Source organism: Triturus cristatus, chromosome 8 (genome assembly GCF_964204655.1).
Source record: "Triturus cristatus chromosome 8, aTriCri1.1, whole genome shotgun sequence".
NCBI lineage: Eukaryota > Metazoa > Chordata > Amphibia > Caudata > Salamandridae > Triturus > Triturus cristatus.
In genome coordinates, this window is record NC_140591.1 from 390,608,242 (window position 1) to 390,629,907 (window position 21,666).

The following is a 21,666-nucleotide window of genomic DNA, read 5'->3' on the forward strand; positions in this document are numbered from 1 at the left end:
TTTTATTAATCCTATTAAGCGGCAGAGAGTTCTTTCCCATTTAGCTTCTTATAATCCAGATATAGTTCTTTTGCAAGAAACCCACCTTAATGATGTTGAATCTCTTAAGTTAAAAAGGAGTTGGGTGGGTACAGTCTTATTTTCACCTTCAAACAATAAAAAGAATGGAGTTGCTATCCTTTGTCACAAAAGGCTTGAATGTACGGTTCTATCTCATGAAACGGACACTGATGGTCGATGGATATTAGCCAAATTATTACTTAACTCTATCTCTTTAACTGTCTTCAATGTTTATGGTCCTGTGCAACCAGATTGTACTTTTTGGCCTCTAATTACAAAGAAATGTATCCAATATAAGAATGATTCATTTATTTTAGGTGGGGATTGTAACCAAATTGTTGACCCATTCCTTGACCGTAAATCCACAGTTCGTTTCGCACCACATAAATCTCACAAACAATTTCTTAATACTATTTCACAATCACATCTTATTGATTCTTGGCGTCTCACACACCCTGACACGCTGGACTATTCTTTTTTCTCTCCTCCCCATTAATCCTTTTCTCGCCTTGACTATATTTTTCTTTCTAAATCTTCATCTCAGAATTTATTGTCTTCTTCTGTTGAACCTATTGTCATTTCTGACCATGCTCCCATTGTAACAGATTTTGACCTGCTCCCGCCACGTCCTAAGCCCTCCCGTTGGCGCTTTAATAGCGCACTCCTCACTGACCCCAATTTCTCCTCGTCCTTTCGGTCTTTTGTTGAGGAGTTCTTTCTTTTTAACTGTGACCCTAGTATTTCTCCTCACACTCTTTGGGACTCATTTAAGGCCACGGCGAGGGGATTCGTTATTGACTTTGTCTCCCGGAAAAAACAACTATATCTTCAAAAACTGAAAACCTCCCTGACACATATTAAATTTTTGGAACATCAATTTTATACCTCCTCAGACAAATTTATGTCACCGGATCTCTTGGGAGCAAAGCTGGAGTTCAATAAATTAACTACAGATAATGCCTCTTCGATTCTTCTTCGTAGTAGTGCCCGGTATTATGGAGGCCGCAATAAGTCAGGTAAACTCTTAGCTAATTATCTTAAATCCCGTAAAGAACGCACTTTTATTGACTCTATTTACTCTTCCGACGGTGCTCTGCTTCATAAAGATAAAGAAATACTTGATCAATTTCAATTATTTTATCAGCAGCTATACACACCAGAAAGTCCTCCCACCCCTTCTCTTATTCAGAAGTATCTTGAGAAACTTCCTAATCCGTCTAATTCTCATCTTAACTTTCCGGATCTTGAAATTGACCTTTCACTACATGAGCTTTCTATTGCTTTGACCTCTCTTACTAAAGGTAAGACCCCTGGCCCTGATGGCTTTCCTGTGGAATTTTATTTGCACTTCTCAGACATTTTGTTACTTAGACTTTTAACCCTTTTTCAATCATTCTACTCCTCTGGCAAAGCAGAAGGTACTTTTCAGGATGCTACCATTTGTCTGATCCCCAAAGAAGGTCGCGACCATCAGCTATGTAAAAATTATCGCCCGATCTCTTTAGTTAATGTTGACTATAACATTTTTGCAAAATTACTGACGATACGCTTAGATCCCTTTATGCCTCATCTCATTGGCAAAGAACAATGTGGCTTCGTCAAAGGTAGACTTACGTCGGACAATTCTCGCCTTTTTCTTAATGTTCTAAGTAAGGCTTCCTCACTTTCAACCCCTCTTGCTGCTATTTCTGTTGATGCGGAAAAGTCCTTTGACAGGGTTGATTGGTCTTTTTTGTTTGCTTCATTACATTGGCATGGCTTTGGTCCCAAATTTATATCCCTGATTTCTCTGTTATACTCTGCTCCCAAGGCCTCGGTGCTTGTGAATGGACAACTTTCTTCGCCTTTTACTCTTCGGAGAGGTGTCCGCCAAGGTTGTCCTCTCTCCCCACTTCTCTTCGTCTTGACTCTTGAGCCCTTTTTATCTTCCATTCGCAATAACACTTCTATTTCTGGTCTCCCATACGGCAACAATCAATTGAAGCTCTCTGCCTATGCAGATGATATCTTATTGTTTATTTCTGACCCAGAATCATCTATACCCCCCATACTATCCGAATTTAACTCCTTCTCTTTGGTATCAGGCTATAAGATTAACTCTGATAAAACTGAAATTCTCCCTCTTACCTCGTCCTGTCTCCCTCACTTTTTTTTCTCTACCGGTTTTGCTTGGAATAGTTCAAAGCTTAAATATCTTGGTATTTGGTTTTCCAATTCTATTTCATCCTCAGTTAAATTAAATATGTCTGCAGTTGTTTCTAGGATTGATCAATTGTTCTCAACCTGGAATCCTCTTTTTCCTTTCCTGGTGGGGTCGATTGGATTCAATTAGGATGATGATAGCTCCTATTCTAATTTATACCTTCTCCATGTTACCAGTTCATATTCCGGCACTTTACTTTAAGCGAATTGATTCTCTCCTTTCGCGCTTTCTCTGGAAGAATAAGAAATCCAGAATCTCTCTCGCAACTCTTCGCAAACCCAAATCTAATGGTGGAGTTAACTTTCCGGATTTTCGTCTTTATCATAGGTCCTTTTCTTTACGACAAGCTTCGAGATGGATTTCATCAACTTTTTCCCCTTTTAATCCTCTTTGGCTCCTCATTGAGCACTCATTTATATTACCTTTCTCCTTCGCCGTAGTACGTTTTTCGGCCAGAAATCCCTATTCTCTATTTCCCTTATTCAAACACACTTCTTCTCTTTTAAGTTCTTTGGTTCTTCCTTCTATTATTACACGTACCTCATTTTTAAACACCCCTATTTGGTATAATTCACTTATCCTTTTAAAGAATAGACCCATTTTTTGGAAATCCTGGAGAGTGAAGGGCATTATGTGGGTCAACCAACTCTTTGATGGTACTTCACCTTGTTCTTTTCCCCAATTGCAACTTTTATTTCGTTGCCCTCGGTCCTTTTTGCAGAAATTTACAACCCTCATGGCAATTATCCTTGACCGCTTCTATTCTCTCCCTTCTTCGTCCTCATCGATACCTCCCACTCCTCTTCTTACTATTCTTGCTACACTCCCTAAAGCATCTCTCATATATAAATTTTTCGTATCTCCTAATCCAAACCGTGTCAAAACTAAAGTGGAGCTTTCTTGGGAAGCAGATTTTTGTTGTGCTTGGTCTGTTCCTCTTTGGGATAAGCTATGGTCCAGATCTTTAAAAATTTCCCGTTCTGCTTCTCTTACTCAATCCTTATTTTATCTGTATCATAGACTCTATCTCTCGCCTCTTTCTTTGTCTCGTTTTTCGCCCTCTTCTGACTCTAAATGCTGGACTTGTGGTGCTCCTAATGCTGACCTTTTTCATCTGCTCTTTCTCTGCCCTGTCGTTTCTACCTTTTGGAGGAAAGTTTGGTCATGCCTCTCTCGCATCTTCCCCCTTCCTGCTTCTTTCTCAAACTCTTTTCTCTTCTTGGGTAGTCTTTCTGAATCTCTAAACTTATCCGTACACCTCCACGGTCTCTTTGACCTGACACTTGCTCTTGCTTTCCATCACATATCTTCTAACTGGAAATCTCTAACAAACATTTCCTTACAAGGCTGGTGGAACTCCTTATGTCATTTTCATAGACTGGATGTTTCCTTTGCCTCCGCTTGCAAACCTGTGCGTAATGTTGATCTTTTTTGGTTACCCCTCATCACGTATCTTGACCGTCTGGCCTTGAAGAAGCCTATACCTCTCAATGCAGAAAATTTTAAACCCCCTTGAATGAATTGAACTCTCTCCTTTTTGTTATCTCTTCTAGGTTTATCTAAATTGTATTGTTTGCTTATGCTGGTTACTTTGTATTTCTGACTTATATAACTTGATTGTATGCCATATTTATCTGATAATTTATGATCTGTATTATTATCTTTATTCCCTCCCCCTTCCTTCTTTTCCTTCCTATTTCTTTCCCTCTCTTCTTTCCTTTAACTTTAAAATCCTCCTAAAATGCTTTTTGATTTTCTTACATTGATGTTAGCAGTATTAAGATTTCTTATTGTTTTTATGTATGGTTTCTGTGTATGCTAACATCTTCATTTGTTATCAAATTCTTCATTAAAGCTTTCAAACACAAAAAAGTGCAGGGAAATACATGATTGCCAAAGTGCTACTTCAAGATTTGTAACTGTAACAGTGTCAAAATTTGATCCCTCATCATGAATGAAGGGTGAGAGGCTGAGGCTTAATTGGAGGCTTTCTGTGACACCTACTAGATTTACTGACTGCCCATGTCTCGCATTCACTCTTTTATTTCACTAAAATCCAAGTAAAATGAACTAAATAAAAAAATGTATTTCTAAAGCGTGCAAAGACCCACTGCTGTTTTTGCGCTAAGAATCAAAAGACATCAAGGACAGACTGACGGGAGAGGGGGACAACCCCTTAAAGAGATAAACGAAACAGCCAGGATTTCAGCTGTTTCTGAAAACTAAGGAGATTTGATTGATTTTTAAGGTGCAATGGCACTTTGTTCCACAGCTGAAGTAGTATACACAAAGCTGGGGCCACCCCAGAAGGCATTGTTATAGCTGTGCTGTTTTGTCAGTGCGATATTTGTTCTCCAAAGGCACATACTAAATACTTCTCTTGGCCAGAGCCTTTAACCTCTTGCTGCCAGTAATCCACTGCCACCAGAGGGCACATCCCACACTGTGAAGTCCGCTGTGACATTGGAATTTGGAAACATAATCAACTTCCTCCTTGCATGTTAGTTTTGAACTCCATTTCTCACAGTGGCAGTCATGGCTGGCATGACTGGTAGGTGAGCGCGGGGAGAGGGTCGCACAGGGGGGTTTAATTTAATAATAAAAATATATTAAACTTACCTTCCCGCCAACTTGGGTCCCGTGTAATCTCTGCTCCTGACCTGCTCTCCTGCTTCAGCCAGGAACAGGAAGCAGGCAGCCAGGCTCCCACCCCTAAGCTAATCACAACGTTGCAAGCAGCGTTGTGATTGGTTGGTACGCCATCCAACCAGGGGCTAATGGCCCAGCCATGTTCTCCATGTAGGCTGTTTTGCAGCCTACATGGAGAAGGGCAGAGTGCGCATGACTGGTTTGGACTGCCCCGTAGGGCCGACCTAACCAGTTATGCGCACTCAGAAGTGGGCACACCACTCCTGCCCTGCCCTGCTTGCAGAGCAGCCCCACCCACCCACCTGCAACCAAACCCTTCTGCTTTCTCGCAATGCCAAAAGCAGAAACATAAAATGGTAATTATTACCATTTTATGTTTCTGCTTCTTGCACTCCGAGAATGCAGTGGGGGCGACGCTCTTCCGTCCTAGTGGAGGAGCCATCCCTGCACAGTGGCGGCCTGTTGATAATTCTTGCACTGCACTGTTTGCAGTGTGCCGATGCAGGCAAAGAACAAATGCTTTCACTTACAACTTACATATATCTGGGTCTGACCCAAATAAATTACTTCCATGGCAGCAAGAATCCCAAGGGCAAAGATAGAGTGTGCTTTGGGACAGTTAGAGAAATGCCATATTGGAACTAGCAAGACTTATAGTAATCGTCAAACATGAATGAACCTCCTGCTGGCCCTTTTGTTTTGACATTAATCACAGCTGCACCCTGCTGCTAATTCTGGCACTCCAGTGCCCCTCTGCTTGCAGTGTACCAAAGAACACATAGACATAATGGGTAAAGAGCACTCACCCAAACAATACAAAAACTGAAATTACCCTGAAACTAAAGTCCAACATCTAAGTATTGGTTTTAAACACTTCAATCCATGAAACAGCAGTCATTCAATAACTGATGCATGCTTTTTCACGAAGTGATGTCAGTTCTAATTTATGTTTCATATGGCTCAGTTAATTTTCAATTGAACATTATTGACTATTGATCCTTAGTAGAGGCATTTAGGTTGACCTAGATAGCTCAGAAAGTAGGAAGAGCAGTCTGAAAGATGCTTGAAGAAGGCTATGTAGCAGCTTATTGTGGAAACATATGGATTCTGTTAAGAACTAGAATAACTATTGAAATAACTTACTAAAGATATGGATTTCCAAGTATGCTTCATATTACGTTTGAAACAGCAAAGAAATTCCATGTCAAACTAGGAAGGGTACATAAAAAAGCAGTAGCTTTTTGAAAATACTAATAATGTTATGCGTTTAGGAGGAGGCTGTTAGATATGTAGCACTACAATCGCAGTAGTACCTATGCTCTACTTTAAGAATTAAAGTACACAACCAGTTCCTCTGGCGCTCTAAATTAGCAAGGATAGCTCTTAAAAAACTAAGACTTCCCAAAAACCTACCAAGATTAAAACTCATAGATTACCTTAGGTATAAAAGAGCATATTCTGTGAGACAAGGCCATACTTGCTCACCTCACCCTGCAACCTCTCACCACCCTAGCACACCATAGAACATAATCTTGTCCGCCCACTCTCCCTTATGTCGTTACTCACCACCAAAAACATAAGGGCAAACCACTCTGTTAATATCCTCCCTGGTACCACATAGGCCCTCCGGAAAATTGACAATAAACTTATGAATACAATCAGATATTCCACCTTAGCCTCGTTGTGGCACCATAACAAATTAAAATAGGGTTACCTCTATATCATGGGTACTCGCAAACATTTTCCCTAGAGCCAACATGTATGGTCTGTGGTGTGACAGAGGGCTGCATTGATCTCAGCGTGGTGCGGTTGGGCCACGGGAAGGGGTCTGGTGGGGCATTGGTTTAAGGTGGTTGTAGGAGACGCAAAGCATATACATCCAGTTGCTGAATTGCACAGTGTGAAACCAGAATCCCAAGGATTTATCACAGCTTACCCACTTTATCAAATTGTGGGATCCTAGGCAATAGTTTTATTTCAGTTTCCCTCCTTTTTCTTCATTGTCACATACACGAGGACCTCAAACTACATGACTTCAGGATGCGCACTGTACAACCCTTCTCCTGTGTGTGATTTAATAGACCATAGTATTTTACTTGTACAATAGGAATCCAGGGGGCATATGTATGAAACAATTGTTTAATCGTAAATGCTGCGAATCGCAAAAAACAGCGTTTGCGACTAAAAAATCGCAATTCGCGATGTATGAGACACATTCGCATCGCAAAGTAAGAAATCGCAAAAATAGCGATTCCTTTGACTGCGAAATGAGAAATCTGCGAATATCTGCGATTTCTTAAAATGCGATTTTCTCAGTTTGCAAATTCGCAAAATGGAAATTGCATGTTAAGAAATCGCAAGGAAATGTATGAAAAAAATCGCAATTAGCGAAAATCGCAAATTCGCTATTTAAAAAATCGCTATTAACACCAAGTGCATGCAGGTGGTAACCAGGTGCAAGGTACTTAAAGCAGCCACAATGCAACAGATCCTTCCACAATGGCAGCACTATATCTGATAGCCAGGAGGCTCCGTATTCGGGCTCTTGTACAGAGGAGAATGAGACAAGAATGGATCTTCAGGCTGCGCGTCACTCTGTTCCAGCAGACTGAAGAGGAGATCCACGACAAGTACAGGCTGCACCCACAGACCATCTTGGACCTGATTGCGGAGCTGAAACCCTATTTGGAACACCCAACATGCTGGACCCAAACAATTCCCACCCATGTGCAGGTCCTGTGCTCCCTGCACCTCCTGGCCTCAGGGAGTTTTCAAGGGGTGATAGCAGAGGTTGGCGGGGTCTCACAGAGTGCCCTGTCGCACTTTTTCCATGCCTTTCTAAATGCAATGCTACAGAGGCTATCACATCACATATACTTCCCCAGCACCCAACAGGCAATACAGCATTACGGCATTACCTTGAAAAGATGTGCCATGATGTGGTATCGACCATTGTTGTAACTAGCTACCCTGCTTTAATTGCTACATGGACCAGTGTCGGTGTACATCAATATCCTTCCAGTTGTAAGGTCCCGGCTGGCTAATATTTTGCTTTCAAATGTGTTTTATTACATATTATGCTGCTGAAAACACAGATTTGCTCTGTTCTGATTAGACGTCTTGAGTTGGCTTTGGTAAGTATATTATAATATAATCCTGCTGACTGTAGCTTATAATGAAATTGTTCAGAGGCTATCATCCGTGATTGACAACTTTAATATTTGTGAAGAGACTTACTTGCACACAGGTTGTTTGATTGGCGTTTCCTTTTAACTCACTGCTTGCCATGAGTATATGCTATATTTTATACAGGTTCAAATTGTTGCGCCACATATTTTAAACAATTTTGTTTTTAATTTATAGTTTTTTATGCTATCATGGTCTATAAACAGAATTATTGGCAGATGTTCTGCATCCACCAGACTCTAAATAACCCTGTACTCATTGTTTTCTACGGACTATGGATTTACTTGAGTTATTTAAAAATTCATAACTCCTGATTCTCTTACCCAGCTTAGTTATTATGTTGTCTTTTTAGGCATTACATTTTAAACTTTTCATACAGTTTCAGTAATTTTAACTTATCTATTTCTTAATTTTAATGTTGCTTATGTCACTACTATTCAGACACACAAATGCACATTCTTAACATCTCTCTATATCATTGAAGATATACTGTCATTATATATTGTCAAGGTAAATTTATGTGGAGTTATGTATAGTAAACCTATACTTACCTTTATATTCTTATATTCATCTTATTTCTGTTTTTGATGTTATGACTATGATACTTTGTAGCACAATATTTTTTAAATTAATATTCTGGTCATATATAATAACTAACTACTATACCTTTCTCAACCTTTGCAGTCAATCACTTGTCTGCCCTTTCCAGGCAGTGGCACTCATATACCATGTTGAGCATTACATGTAGGTTTCAGTGTGAGCCACTTCCAGTGATTGCAATGTGGTCTTCTGGGAACTATGGGCCAGATATACAAAGCATTTTCTCGGTTGCAAATGGCCCATTGGGCCGTTTGTGACCTGTAAAATGTGACTCCGTAACTTGTTACTGAATCGCATATTGTTTTTGCAATTAGGTTTTAGGAAGGGGCGTGTTTAGGGCGTCCCTTCCTAATACCGAATAAAACTGATATGTATGAATGATTTGCGAACTGGAATGCAGTTGCTAAACATTCCCTGTTACCACCAAATTCAAGTTGGTGGTAACCCATTCACAAATGGTAAGAGGTCCCCGAGTGACCCTTTCCCCTTTGTGGATGTGGGTGTCAATATTTCTTTAGAGCAAGCAATGGTCCCACAGATCACTGCTTACTCTTAAAAAAAAAAAAAGAAAAGGTAGCTTTTCATTTATATTTTTTAAATGCATCCTGTTTCCCTTCCATTCTCCCACACACCACTTCCTGTCTTTTACACCATGTTTTTCATCATAAGTTTTTTTATATTTACCCTGGTGCAGCTTGAACTTGTCACCCGAAACTTCTTGGTTGACCCACGTCCTCTCTCCACCACCCATCCAATTGGGAAATAATCTAGTACCAGGAAGTCTTCCCTTAAGCAAGGAGAAAGGAGTTACCCCGGTAACTGCATTGGGCGCAGTGTGATAGGCCCATAACATGTATTTGAGTGCACGTTCCATAGAAACCCACAACACCTCTACTGCTTGAATGCATTCCTTTAACATGCGGTTCACCCTCTCAAGAAGACCGTTGGCTTTTTGACAATATAAAGCAGTTTTAAGATGAACAATAGAAAGGTTCTTCAAATACTCCTTCATCCTGTCCGAAGTGAACTGCACTCCATTGTCTGTGATAAGAGAGCTAGGTATGCCTTCAATCAAAAATGTGTCCGTGAAACCAATGAAATTCCACCATACATTTGAATACATTTTACAAGTGATCAAGTCTGTAACAAAACCCTTGCCTCTACATTTTTCATGTGGGCTTCCCATCAAAGGTTACTAGAAAAATTAAGCTGTATATATTTATATTGGGTCACTGATTCCATCTGCGAGGAGTTTGTCAACCGTGGGGAGCAGCCGTGCAGTGGATGAATCACTTCCTCTGACGTCAGACGCCAGCAGCGAGGAACTGCGAACTCACTACCGATGTCGGAGCCGCAGACCCCCGGAAAGCGCCTTCTTTGATCCACGGACTGCCAATTTTTTTTTTTTCTGGTGCCCTTCAATTTTTCCCGACATGAGAAGATTTGCATTGTCCCTGAAAAGAAAAAGACCGTTCTGAGAGGCCCGAGAGAGTGGGCCAGGGGTCTGATTGCAGACAGCCAGGTTTTTCTTTCGTTCTGCTGAAAACAGCCACAGTCAGCTGCGGACTGCTGTGATGGTGGGAGCATCGTTAGGGACCCCAGGTTTATCACCAAGAGCAGCTGATGGAGGAAGATGAAAATAACTTGCAATTAAAAAGAAGGCTTAGAGATCAAGCGACACGAAACCTGAGAGAAGCGGTCGGGAGAAAAGAATATACGAGTGCAGGTTATTCCTCCTGAATAATTGCAGTGAAGGCACCAGAGTGGCAGTCGCTCTTTTTTATTTCCCATTCCCCTTTCCCCCTTGTTCCTGAGATTAGAGAGTATTCGGGACGCGCAGCGCAAGGAGTTGTTGGCGAGTGAAGAGACTAGTGGTTCCAGCAGGCCTGGGGGCAGAGTGACAAGCAGCAGCAGCCCCTCCCTCCCTCCCGCACCGGACTTAAATCACCTCGCGAATCCCACGTCGCAGGGTCGCGCGCGGGACGCGCCGGGCGAAGCCCGGGCAAAGGGCGGGCCGTCTAAGGCCGTCCAAGGCCGACCGAGGCTGGGCTGGGCCACCCCCCTTAGCTTGGTTGTTGAGGGCCCTACAAGACTCACCTGTGGGAGTTTCACTTGGACCATCTATGTGGACACCTGGTTGGACCTACTTCAAGTAACTTTCTTTTGATCTTTTATTCGCCACATATAAATAGCTGTTCACATTTTTGTACTGCGTATGAGGCGATAGTGCATCAACTATATAGCTGCATTATGCCTACTCGCCTTAGCAAAGCCAGGAAATCCTTGGTGGGGGGTTCTGTCAGGGGGACACTAGACCATTTCATCACTAGGGCCGCAACAGTGCTGGAGCAAGAGATAGCCATTACAGAGCGCCGCTTGTCTTTGGACCCTTTGTATCATAAGCGCTCGTCTTTAGGCCACATACAGCATGCACTTTCACCCTCAACGCCTAACATGAGTACCGATCTTGCACATGATATTGGCTCCCCTCTGCAACTGCATGATTTAACAGACATATCTGATAGATCAAGGGCCATTGACATACATACCCTAAACACACAATCAACATTAGACATCTCTTCAGAGGATCCGATTCCAATGAAAACTGCTAAAAAGAACAAGAGAAAGGTCGTAAGAAATAAAACCATCATCTCGGAGCCCTTAGTAAAGAAAAGATCGCGCCAGAAAAAAGGGAGGAAAGACAGCCATCCTGAGACTTCCAAAGTCACTGCCCAAACTTCGCTGACTTCAATACCTGCGAAGTCCCTAAAAGACCGTATCCAGTTACCAACATCGCTTCCCTCTAACTTATTGGGCGACATAGAGCAGTTAGTAAAATCACTACTTCTACCTTTGGTGGAGAGGGTCAAAAACATTGCAGCACATGAACGTCCTTAGAAGCCTCAACTGCTCTAATCATTGCATCAAATAGGGAATTGAATGATTGCTTGCTGAAAAAGTCTACTCCCATCACTGATGTAGGGCCCCCCCCACTTAACCAAACAGCCAGTCAGGCCATGCCACCTGTCCGCTCGGAGAATACACACGCTGTCATGCCCACAACAGAGGAGAGAACTACTGGTGAAAGGGACAGAAGAGGCGACCAATCCCATAAGCCCGTAGAGCCCCATCGCAATAATGCCAATACGCAGCCACCCTCGAATAACAGGAAGGGAACGATTCATCATATCGATCTACCCCCAGAAGCAGCTCCCTACGTAGTGATACTTACAGGCATTCCGGAGCTTGCTCCTGGCAAAACAGAAAGACATCAGGAACTCAAAAATAAGGTATTACATTTGCTAAGTCAAAATAGGCCACTTCCCCCTGATATTGATGGCGAAATACTCCATGTGAGAAGGTTAGGTTGGCTGGGATCTAGACCAAAGGATATTTAGGGAGATGTTATTATTATTAACTTCAGGGATCGCAGGGTATTACCTCACATAGTGGATTGGTATACCGTGAGAAGGGGCGCGGGGATTTCGACGTACGACCTAAATTATTTTTATCCCCGCTCCCTTTTTTCAAATTCCCCAAAACCCTATTTACCACACACGGTTAACATAGAGGGCCACCACCTTAATTTTCCTATTTCAAACAGATTTGCCACTCCTTCTGGTCTGGATGATTTAGACTGACTGTCAAACCTTGAGAATGAGGCTGGCAACCCCCCTAAAATGAGTCCTCTGCAAACCATATTAGACTCTGATTATGTTAATCAGAAGACAAACCCCACGAACCCTAGCAAGCCAGAGATGAAGTTAAATTATGCCACTGATTGCCTCCCTCTAACTCCTGAAATTGATAGATCAATTGGTCGTCCAATAGCCAACATTCTTTCGATTCAACATCCATCTAGGGACCTTTCGCTTTCATTAACCCCCCCTTCATCGCAGGAAACTAATGAGATCCTGAAGGACACTAAGAATGGTAACACCTGTAAAAAAAAGCTTATACCGGGGGATAGTTTATTGTCCTGGAATGTGGCGGGTCTCCTTGACAAACTGACCAATCCCTTATTGGTCCAAACTGTATCTCGTCATAGTATCATCTGCCTGCAGGAAACTTGGACCATTAATGAACTTCATCTTTTAGGGTATAAGACCTTACATACCCCAGCTTCTCCTAGCCTACACGGCAGAAATAAGGGGGGGCTTTCGACATACATATCTGTCGAATGTGGGCTAACACAAGTACATTTTACTTGGACTGAAAATTATCAGATTATTGCCCTAACAGGTGGAGCTCTTAAAAATATCATCTTGGTTAATTTCTACAATAACATTCCAAGCCCCCTTCATGAATCGGTCCTCAATAGTTTAAAGACCGATTTAATAAAAATAGAGGATCAGCTCAAAACAGACATGCTACTTATCTGGGTGGGGGACTTTAATTGCCCCCTGTGTTCACAGAGCAACAAGGGCATTTGTGGTCTGGATACCGGCAGGGATGATTCACTCACCCATTTTTCGCATACTAAATTAGGAGACTTATTAAATGGTTTAACATCTCATTTTAATTTATCATATGCGAACGAGTTGTGTAACCCACCGAAGTGTTTCAAACCAACTTATAACGGAAGAGGTTGCCACTCCATAATTGATTACACCTTATTATGCTCTAGGTATTCAGGGACTATACTTAACTGGGAGACTCTCTATCGCTCTCAGTGATCATTACCCTATTGTGGTGACCTTAAAATTAAATACATTTGTTATTCCCAACGTAAGGAAGAATCCTTCCCATACCCCGCCACACAAGTTGGCAACTACAAATGGGTTTCATTTAAAATGGGACAAAGTAGTCCTCATAGTTTTCCTCCAATCATTGGTTAAAAACACCTATGCCCATATTCAGACATGCCTGTCAACAACAGAAAATCCCCAGGCAATTAGCCATTCCTTCTCTATAATTATGATGGAGATCAGAAGATTACTCGCACGAGCTCCAAGCAAAGCCCCACCATGCAGCCAAGGCTGGTTTAATAGGACCTGTACTAAAGCTTTGAAACTTTTAAAAACGGCCCTACAATCTAACCCAAGAAACCAGATAGAAATACGGCAAGCTAGACAAAACTATCGTGCAGTTCGACTGGCTAGGAAAAACCAGCTGAAATCAGAGGCCTGGCTAGCTTTACAGGAAGCTTCTAGCAAAGGGGACAATACTGCCTTTTGGAAGGCAGTAAATGCCCCTTTCTTGCAGTGCACCCAGCCCCCAAAGATTGATCTAGCCATACCTGCCGAAACCTGGGTTAGACACTTTGGCACTTTATATAATATATCAGACCCCAAAGAACCAGCGGGTGTATTGGAAAGTCATCTCAATCCCCAGCCAGACTTCTAGTCTTTTTCCCCTGGACATCTTTTTTGAATGTGAAGAGGTACTTGTGGCACTGAAGGAAAGCCCTTCTGGGAAGGCTCCCGGTCCGGACTACGTACCAATAGATTATTTAAATCACAGCCGGACCTGTGGGCCCCTTTGCTCACCAACGTCCTAAATTCCCTGAATATCACGGGCTTTATTCCTACCTGGCCTGAGGCGGTCGTAGTGCCGATTTTGAAAAAAGGCGACAGGAATAATCCCTCCAACTATCGCCCAATTTCGCTGCTTGACTCCCTGATGAAAGTCGCAGGGAGAATCATTTTAAATAGAATCCAGGACTGGATAAGCGAGCGAAATATAATTTCCAACTTACAATATGTCTTTAGACAGGGTAAAGGCACTATTGAACAAGGCTTGAACTTGGCCCTTATAATTGCCAAATACACCCAGGCAAAAAAGGGAAATCTCTTTGTGACTTTCGTAGATCTCAGCTCTGCATTCGACTGCGTTGATCATGAGCTGCTCTGGGAATCTCTTGTAGAGATTGGCCTAGAGCCCCCTATCCTCTCATTTATTAAAGAACTTTAAAGGGGAGCTTCAGCCCGCATTAGATATGGTAGATGTGGAGAATGTTCTGATAAGTTTTATATTAGGAGAGGTGTAAGACAGGGATGTATATTAGCCCCCTTACTTTTTACACTCTATATAAACTCTGTTGGTCACCATCTCAATAGAACTTACCACGACTACCCCACCATAAACGGGAAACCAATACCGATACTACTTTACGCGGACGACGCAGCAATAATGTCACAGACTCGTATGGGGCTAAAAAGGGCAGTAGGAGAATTCACCGACTTTATGTCACAAAGAGGATTAAATGTCAACGCCTCCAAAACCTTCACCATGTCTTGTGGCTTAGGGATCGGAAAGAAACAATGCTCCATTTTTTTAAACGGTAGAAAGTTGGAAGTCACTGATAGGTTCCCATATCTGGGCATTATTTTCGATAAGAGTGGCTCCTGGCGGGCCGCCGCCCAAGCTAGGGGAATCGCGTTCTCTAAAGCTATAGGTGCGTTGACTAACTTCTCAAAAAAGTTAGGGGGACGTCCGATTAACCCCTATTACAGATCTACAAGGCCAAATGTATTTCGACTGGCACTTACGGATCTGGGATTTGGGGAATTGAGCCCGTTGACCACATTCAACGCTCTGAGAACTCTTTTTTACGCTACCTCCTGGCTGTCCCACTCGGTACATCTACATACGTGGTACATAATGAACTCGGTCTTACACATATCACGGACACCATAAATTCTTCCCCCATTATACTATGGCATAAAGTCTGGACCAATCAAGAGACAATCTAAACAGGGAAATCATCACAGACTGCCTTAGCCTGAACGAGGCTGACAACATCAAGTGGCTGAAATATGTAAGAAACCTGTCATTTGACCTAGGGCATCCTGAATTTTTTTTCTGATCCTTCAACTCTGAATAAAATCCCTAGAGTTACACTAAAACGACTAGTCTTAAGCCATCTGACTAGCCGACGCTGGTTATCTGAAAAACATAAGAGCACGGTAGTTGACTACCAACATTCTACCATAACACAAGGGACCCAGCAGTATCTACTGTTAATACCATCTCCTTTTATCCGTATGCTCGTAACTCGTTTTCGTACTGATACTTTCTTCAGACTACTAACATTCCCCAATCAAAATTGTTGGTCCAGCAACCTGGAGAAATGCTCTTGCGATGGTCTGTCAACCCAATCTAACATCCACTGCATTTTGTTGTGTAGGTTTTTTTCAAATGCCGAGGGCAACCTATTTGAAACCCTTACTTAAATCACGGGGACTACAATCTTGTAGGGCGGCCTATTACAAATTAAAAACATTGGAGAATCCCTTAGCCATTGCTGTTGTTTCCTCTTACTTAAAAGTGATTGTGAGAGTGAGGGCTTCAATGCAACCTTAGATGATATATGATCCAACGTTTGTTGTGTATTTCTTACTTAAATGACTGCATGATGGCTGTTAAATCATTGTAATTATGCCTACTGTACTCTTTCGATTATGTTTTTACGTGCCTCCGCGGCATCTTATTATTCTATTTCTTTTAATATATGTGTATTTTTGTTATATTGTTTTTACATATCGAATAAAGTTTATAATTGAATTGAATTGTGTCAGTGAGCAAATCCATCATGTCTTGGGTAGTGACTTGACTGATTTAACAACAATCCAATGAGAAAAATAATCAACCAATACCAGCATGAATTTCTCCCTTCCAGTAGAGATATTGAGGGGACCAATAATTTCCAACCTGAGCTTGTCCCATAGTTTGGACGGTAACTCAACCGTAGAGAGAGGTCCCTTCCTCACTACTTTGCTCTTGTCACTCACAGAGCATGTGCTCACGCACACATCCACCAAAGTATCCAAACCAGAAAACCAAAACGCGGCTCTCACTTGTGCTTTGGTAATACTTCTTCCTACATGGCCCTCATGAACCAGTTCAACAATTTTCATCCCCAATTCCTTAGGAGGAATAACCTTGTCACACCTCCGGATCATCTCATCATGGATAAACAGCTCATGTCTCACTTTCCCAAAACTACAGATATTATCCTGTAACCCATTAGGTTTAGGGCGCCACCCATGTAAGATCAAATCTTTCAGACTCACAATTTCCTCATCCTTATACGAGAACTCTTTCCACTCTACATTAGAAATACCAGGAATAGTCACATGTGAAAACAGACACATCAGAACCCTCGCTCACAACCTCCTCCTTCCCCTCACAAGGTAGCCGAGAGAGGCAATCCGCCACCAAATTATTCCTTCCCGGTACAAAATCAACCTTGAAATTATACCCCTCTAAACCTAAGATCCATTTGCCTATGCGAGAGGTAGCATGTTCTCTTCCTTTGGTAGACAAGATATACATGAGTGGTTTATGGTCCAACCATAGCGTAAAAGGTAAACCCCAATGGAAACAACGAAAAAGAGTAACTGGCCAAAAGCACGCCAGGGCCTCCCTTTCACAAGTGGATTAATTTACTTCTGCTCTCTTCAGTAATCTTGAAGCAAAAAAAATGACTCTTTCACTACCATCTACCACTTGAACCAACAAAGCTCCTATCCCTTTACCACTGGTATCCATGGAAAGAATAGTTCTTTTAGTCTTGTCAAAATTCCCTAAATAATGTGCTTCCAAGATAGCTAGTTTAACAGCTTCAAAAGCCTCACTACAACATTCATTCCACTCAAAATGAACTCCTTTTTCTAGAAGCTGTCTCATAGGCGCTGTGTGGTCAACAAAACCCTTTACCTACTTCGCCATGTATTCAGCTAACCTCAAATGATTTGAGCTCTTCCGTATTCATAGGAGGAGGTGCCTCCTTGACAGCAACAATTAAGTTATGCTTGGGTTTGATACCATCTCTCGAAATATTATGACCTAAATAATTTACAGACAGAACACCAAAACTACATTTGTCTGCCTTAATAGTCAATCCTGCATTTTGTAAGGTATTGAGCACCAAATCCAAGGTTATGTTATGACTATTGACCGAATCCCCAAAAATCAGCATATCGTCCTAAAAGTAAAGAACGTGGTTAATATCTTTCAAAAGCGGATGCATCACCCTTTGAAAGACAGCTTCCGCAGATACCAATCCAAATGGCATCCTGCGAAATAGAAAAGCTCCAAACGGTGTGATAAATGACGTAAGCAATTTAGACTCCGGGTGCAGTTCAACTTGATGATCAGATGAGGAGAGATCCAATAAGCTAAAATAACCTGCATTACCAATCAAACTTATCATGTCATTAATTCTGGGTAGTGGAAATCTGTCAACCCATATGTTATTGTTTAGGTCTCTGAGGTCCACACACAAAAAAATACAATTTCTGCCAGCCTTCTGTGCAACAACAATGGGGGCAAGTCAAAGAACTTTCAATTGGCTCAATTACACCTTGAGTCATAAGTTTGTTTATCTCATTTTCCAATGGCACACGTATTTAGTTTGCAATGTTCCTGACTTTATGAACAACCGTTACAGCCTCATATTTTAAGATTATTTTATGTTGAAAGCCTCTCAGATGAGCCAGGTTTTTTCTAAATACATTCGGAAACTTATGCACACCTCATCTTTAACATGTGAGGTACCAATTGCTAATACAGGTTCTGGACTATTGGGATCCAGTTTAATCCCCAGTTCTTTCGGATACTTCCGCCCAAGCAAGTTAGAACCTCATGCTACCACGTACACCATCCCTCTGGTCAAACTTTCTTTAAAAGAGCTACACATTTCTAACATATCCATTAATGGAATTGGATTACGATTGTAGCCACCTGGATTAGTGTCAGCTTACATTAGAACATACCCTTTGTTTCCCAAATCTCTCTGATAAGTTAAGCGATCAATGAAAGGATATGGTGAACAAGGTTCTGCAAACATGCTCACCGCTGTGTTTGTCAAGTTGGACTTCGCACACCAGATAATACATAGACTCCTCTCTAGTTTTAATTTGACACACAAATCTTCGGCTGTTCTTCAGAGTATTTGATGGCGTGAACCAGTTTGTCTAACTCTCTATTCTTACAAACTCAAGCAAAATGCCCACGTTTATTGCACTTTCTGCAATCACCAGACCATGCAGGACAAACTGGACTGTTTGCCAAATGATTAAAATTTACACAATGGTAACATTTGAACTTTTTCTTGCTTCTATTTAACATGCTCTTATTTGCACTAGGGAAAGTATTTTTCTCACAACTCGTCACATTATGGTTGCCTCTGACACTGTCATCCTTGTAGTCTTGAGCAATCACTACATGTACAGTGTCTTGAACATTGCTCTGCCTTATTTCTTTCATACACTCCCCCCGTATGCTCTACACTTTTTTACCAAATCTATAGCTTCCTTTAAATCTAGATTATGCTAAAAGAAGCTTCTTATGCACTTTCATGCTATTTGTGCACCTTACAAGCTAATCTCTAATGAGTGAGTCACATTAAGGGACTTAGGGGCATATTATCAAGCCAGGCGATAAAATTATCGCCGCTTTAGCGGCAGAAAACTGCCGCTAAAACGGCGATAATGGGCTTGATAATATGCTCTATGGAATTCCAATTGAAGCCCATGTTAGATGTCCTTCACATCTAACATGGGCTTCAATTGGAATTCCATAGAGCATATTATCAAGCCCATTATCGCCGTTTTAGCGGCAGTTTTCTGCCGCTAAAGCGGCGATAATTTTATCGCCTGGCTTGATAATATGCCCCAAAATCACCAAAAAATCGTCAACCCCCTCAAACAAGCAATGTAATTAGTAGCATTCTTTTCCTTGCATTCTTGAAAAACCTTTGTCTCACCTGTACCATATTAATTTCCCTCCCAAAATGACTCTCTAACTTCCAGAGAGTCAACCTATACACATATTGCAAATCGTCATCATCCCCATGTTCCAGTGAAGATGTGATTACATTCTCATACACACTTCTGCCGTGTACACCAAGATTGTGCAAAAGGATGTGTTGTTTCCGTAGGGGTGAAACATTTTCAACCCCAATTGCAATTAAGTAATATTGTAATAACTTTATCCATTCCTCCCATGGCACCATTGGCTCCCCAGCTTCATCTAAGAAAGATGGGAGTTGTGTCATATTTACAATAGCCGTGATGCAGAATACAATGTATAAAGTGCTGCATAAAACAATATGACCAGTTAAAACACGTTAGAAACACTTGCAACACTTCTCATACATATGCAAGCAGAGGAAAACACCTCAATAATGTACTGTAAAATCCTTGACTAGGAAAAATACTGGTTAATCCCTTTCCCCATAAACGGAATCCAACCAACTGTGAGAAATTAATAAGATTTAGTAAAGTAAGTGTTCTGCAGGATGTAATCCTCTTCTTATATCGTGGGGAAAATACAAAGTATATAAAGCAAAATGGAAGAAAAACAATGCAAAGCTAGCATTCCAGTTTTTATGGCATACTGGCACTTGTCCCCGGAACACGTTGCACTAAAATGTGTCCGTCCAAACGTGGGCGTGACAAACGCAGCAATTCAAGAAGATAATAAGGCAGAATAAAGCTGTGCCTGTCAGCGCAGAAGTAACCCTGCAGGTAGTTTCGTGATATAGGCAGAGTAGGTAAGCACAGAACAAAGCCGGGAGCCCTTAACTGAACAGTGTTTTTAGCGATAGATAGAAAAACAAGCAAAGCTGTGCCTGTCAGTGCAGATAGCAATCTGACATGCGGCGTTGTGACGGAAAACCAGAAAGCACTAAGGGGCATATCAACAACAACCGGCGATAATTATCGCTCAGCGCTCTTAGCGTGAGGATAATTATCGCCGGCTAGCGTGAATTTTTATCGCTGAGATAGCGTGCTATTAGCAACGCTTATCTCAATAGCGATAAAAATCTACACGCTAACAGGCTAACGTGAGATTATCGCTGGAAACCCAGCGATAATCACACGTTACCTTGTTGATAGGGACAGGCAAACTTAGCCATGATATCCTCCTTCCATAGGATATCATGGCTAAGTCTGAAAATTAGCAGACGTAAAAAAGCAGCGTTAACCGCGGTTAGCGCTGCTTTTTTTGTCTCTAACAGGGTTAGCGACATTCTTGATAATAGGAGAAATGTCGCTTAGTGACATTTCTCCTATTATTTTACTCTGGAACGCCCCCTTTGCATCACATTAGAGATGCAAGGGGAAGCGTAGAGTAAAAGGGTGCTAACATGCAAATTTGCGTGTTAGCACCCTGTTGTTGAGAGGGTGCTAGTTTTATCTCTGCTTTTTTGGCTTTTAAAGCCAAAAAAGCAGAGATAAAGCCCTTGTTGATATGCCCCTAAGCACGCTACTACAGCCAAGTCATTGAACACCGTAATGTAGCAGTGCTCAAGAGCGATGTACGGCAATGTGTAGGCAAGGCTGTGCCTATCAGCGTAGCAGAAAGCAGCAGCAGACAAACAAAGGCAACATTGTGGCAACACCCAGGAAGCACAGAATTGTGCTTGTTGACCAGCTGAGATAGGATACTCAACAGTACGAAATGGCGGAGTGCACTTAGAAAACTGGCTGCCGAACAACAGGGCAGAACGTTCGGCTGCCGCTCAAAATGGCAGAGTGCACTGATGAAGTTTAACTCACGGAAGTTAACTAACAAATCAAAACTTCCACCTTATTTTCCACACCGCATACCATTATAAGCTTAACACCGAAGGTGTAACAAGTAATTAGGAATACCACATACCAGGCACAGTCAGCAGCAGGAACGGTTAGCCACCGGATGGTCGAACGATGACAGGGGTAAGGCTGAGTAGCCGTCCCCTGCACAGCTGGTCCTTTGTCCACAAATCGCCACCAGTGAAGAAGTTGAGGTACACGCCAGAAGATTTGAGATAAATTTAATAAGTCTTAGTTCTCAACCGCAAACCATCACGGTCAAGATAAAATCAACAGCTCTCCGCCAGTTCAAACGGTTCCCTATATTCCAATATGGAATATACCACATAATATATGTACATAAATAAAGATATGAACAAGACAAAGGACATATAAATATAAATTTACAACAATCCAGTTTTCTGAACTACTAGAATTCCAAAG

The 21,666-nt window shown here is 41.8% G+C and overlaps 1 protein-coding gene across 2 annotated transcripts in view; it reads left to right on the plus strand.

Moving 5' to 3' along the window:
- Positions 1–21,666, plus strand: part of LOC146802170 (uncharacterized) — a 178,506-nt gene that overhangs the window by 27,192 nt on the left and 129,648 nt on the right. The gene's annotated exons all lie outside the window — the stretch shown is intronic.